A 3,218-nucleotide genomic window follows, 5' to 3' on the forward strand; every position below is an offset into this window, starting at 1 on the left:
CCGCGAATGGCTCATTAAATCAGTTATGGTTTCTTAGATCGTACTTTTTTACTTGGATAACTGTGGTAATTCTAGAGCTAATACATGCAGCAGAGCCCCGACCTTAGGGAAGGGGCGCTTTTATTAGACCAAGACCAATCGGGCTTCGGCCCGCTTACCATGGCGACTCTGGATAACTTTGGGCAAATCGCACGATCTCGTATCGGCGATGTTTCTTTCAAGTGTCTGCCTTATCAACTTTCGATGGTAGGCTACGCGCCTACCATGGTCGTAACGGGTAACGGGGAATCAGGGTTCGATTCCGGAGAGGGAGCCTGAGAAACGGCTACCACATCCAAGGAAGGCAGCAGGCGCGCAAATTACCCACTCCCGGCACGGGGAGGTAGTGACGAAAAATAACAATACGGGACTCTTTTGAGGCCCCGTAATTGGAATGAGTACACTCTAAATCCTTTAACGAGGATCCATTGGAGGGCAAGTCTGGTGCCAGCAGCCGCGGTAATTCCAGCTCCAATAGCGTATATTAAAGTTGTTGCGGTTAAAAAGCTCGTAGTTGAATCTCAGTTCCAGACAGGCGGTCCGCTCCGGTGGTTACTGCCTGGCCTGAACATCCTGTCGGTTTTCCTTCGGTGCTCTTCATTGAGTGTCGTAGGTGCCCGACACGTTTACTTTGAAAAAATTGGAGTGCTCAAAGCAGGCGTCCCGCCTGAATAATGGTGCATGGAATAATGAAAGAGGACTTCGAGTTCTATTGTGTTGGTTTTCGGAACACGAGGTAATGATTAAAAGGGACAGACGGGGGCATTCGTATTGCGACGCTAGAGGTGAAATTCTTGGACCGTCGCAAGACGAACTACAGCGAAAGCATTTGCCAAGAATGTTTTCATTAATCAAGAACGAAAGTTAGAGGTTCGAAGGCGATCAGATACCGCCCTAGTTCTAACCATAAACGATGCCAACCAGCGATCCGCCTGAGTTACTCAATTGACTCGGCGGGCAGCTTCCGGGAAACCAAAGTTTGTGGGTTCCGGGGGAAGTATGGTTGCAAAGCTGAAACTTAAAGGAATTGACGGAAGGGCACCACCAGGAGTGGAGCCTGCGGCTTAATTTGACTCAACACGGGAAAACTTACCCGGCCCGGACACCGGAAGGATTGACAGATTAAGAGCTCTTTCTTGATTCGGTGGGTGGTGGTGCATGGCCGTTCTTAGTTGGTGGAGCGATTTGTCTGGTTAATTCCGATAACGAACGAGACTCTAGCCTACTAAATAGGCGACCGATCAATTGTGTCGGTCTTCCTTCTTAGAGGGACAAGCGGCGTTTAGCCGCACGAAACAGAGCAATAACAGGTCTGTGATGCCCTTAGATGTCCGGGGCCGCACGCGCGCTACACTGAAGGAATCAGCGTGTGTTTACCCCTGTCCGGCAGGACTGGGTAACCCGATGAACCTCCTTCGTGATAGGGATAGGGGCTTGTAATTGTCCCCCTTGAACGAGGAATTCCCAGTAAGCGCGAGTCATAAGCTCGTGTTGATTACGTCCCTGCCCTTTGTACACACCGCCCGTCGCTACTACCGATTGAATGATTTAGTGAGGTCTTCGGACTGGTGCTCGGAGCGGCTTTCGGGTCGCACCGACGTACCGGAAAGATGACCAAACTTGATCATTTAGAGGAAGTAAAAGTCGTAACAAGGTTTCCGTAGGTGAACCTGCGGAAGGATCATTATCGAAAAATTGCGGTTCCGAAAAGGTTTAACCGGCGCCATTCTATGGGTACGAGTTACTCGGCGAAAAAACTTTTCAAAATTTTTTAATCTTCTTAGGAAGAAGGGTTTCGTCGTCGTAAAGAACGTTTCGTCGCGTTCTTTACCCGATACCCCCACTGGCAAGAGAACGACGGTAAATCCGTTCACGACCTACCGACGATGCGATTTCGTTCGCGACATAGCAGTGCCTTCACGACACGAGCGGCGCCGTAAACTTCTCTTACGGCGTCGACGAGTGATTAACGGGTGTACAGACCGAAGTTTGGATTCACCCTCGTGGTGCTCCCTTCGAAAGTCCCTGGCTGGCTTTGTCGCTTCGTGATTGCCGTTGAACGGGTCGCGACGGGTAGAAATCGCTCTCCGGTGGAATGAAAAAAATCTCGGCGGACCAGACTGCTCGAGTGTGGAATCTTTCGTGTCTGAGCGCATGGAAGATAGAGGGCTCGGGCCGCGGAATTCAACTCCGCGGCAGCTCGATCGATTCCATTTTCGGGAGTTTACCCTTTTTCCGCGGTAAATTCCCGGCACTATCCGTATAACCTCTATCATAGGGCGTTACCAAGCGTCCGCCTTTCTTAACGGAAAGCGCTTTATATCAAGGGTTTGTATTTTTGAAAAATAAAAAAAGTACGACTCTAAGCGGTGGATCACTCGGTTCGTGGGTCGATGAAGAACGCAGCCAGCTGCGAGACTTGGTGTGAATTGCAGGACACATTGAGCACTTATCTTTCGAACGCACATTGCGACCTCGGGTCTTTCCCGAGGTTTCGCCTGTCTGAGGGTCGGATTACTGACCACTGTGACCGCTTTTCGTACTCGATCATTCGAAGACGATTAGTCGGTCCTAAGGTGACCGTTTTTCTTGGTTCGCGAAAGTTTACCTTTCGGGAATCGAGATCGGTTTAAATTTCGTGTTTCGTCTCGTTCGTCGACTCGCCGTGGCGTTGTCGCACGTTCGACTCGTGCTATGCCTTAAAAACCATAAGGACCAGAGCGGCTTCCGAGTAATGCGTAAAAACATTTTCTCGGCAAGTTCGTCTCGCGATGGTCCGGGCCATTCGAACGATTTCGGTCCTCGATCTAATTCGTTCGACGTGGTCGGTTTTACGCTTGTTTTCGTAAGAAACGGCGTTCGGCTACGCGTCTCGATGCTTTCGAAAGCGCGCCCTAGTGTTCTTTCCGAAGGATTCTGCGGGCGGGTTAATAGGAAGTTACGCTAGCCACCTCGATTTTTTAAACTGTCGACCTCAGATCAGACGAGATAACCCGCTGAATTTAAGCATATAAATAAGCGGAGGAAAAGAAATCAACAGAGATTCCCTTAGTAGCGGCGAGCGAACAGGGAGAAGCCCAGCACCCAAGCGCCCGTCCCAATGGGGCGGGAGTGCTATTTGGTGTTTAGGAGTAGCGCGACCGAAGGTTGACCTAAGCGCAAGTCCCCCTGACTGGGGA

General features: G+C 50.5%; 2 non-coding genes across 2 annotated transcripts in view; both read left to right on the forward strand.

Moving 5' to 3' along the window:
- LOC149612841 (small subunit ribosomal RNA) overlaps window positions 1–1,726 on the forward strand; it is a 1,811-nt gene extending 85 nt beyond the window's left edge. The window contains exon 1 of the ribosomal RNA XR_016376317.1: window positions 1–1,726. This exon is cut by the window's left edge and continues 85 nt beyond it. This is a non-coding gene — a ribosomal RNA (small subunit ribosomal RNA).
- Window positions 1,727–2,397: 671 nt separating this feature from the next.
- Window positions 2,398–2,551, forward strand: LOC149612842 (5.8S ribosomal RNA). Its single transcript, XR_016376301.1, has one exon. It is a non-coding gene; the product is annotated as a 5.8S ribosomal RNA (ribosomal RNA).
- Window positions 2,552–3,218: the final 667 nt, after the last annotated feature.

This window comes from Phalangium opilio, unplaced genomic scaffold (genome assembly GCF_054372755.1).
Source record: "Phalangium opilio isolate 3A_F unplaced genomic scaffold, DU_Popi_V2 ptg000231l_1, whole genome shotgun sequence".
Taxonomy (NCBI): Eukaryota; Metazoa; Arthropoda; class Arachnida; order Opiliones; family Phalangiidae; genus Phalangium; species Phalangium opilio.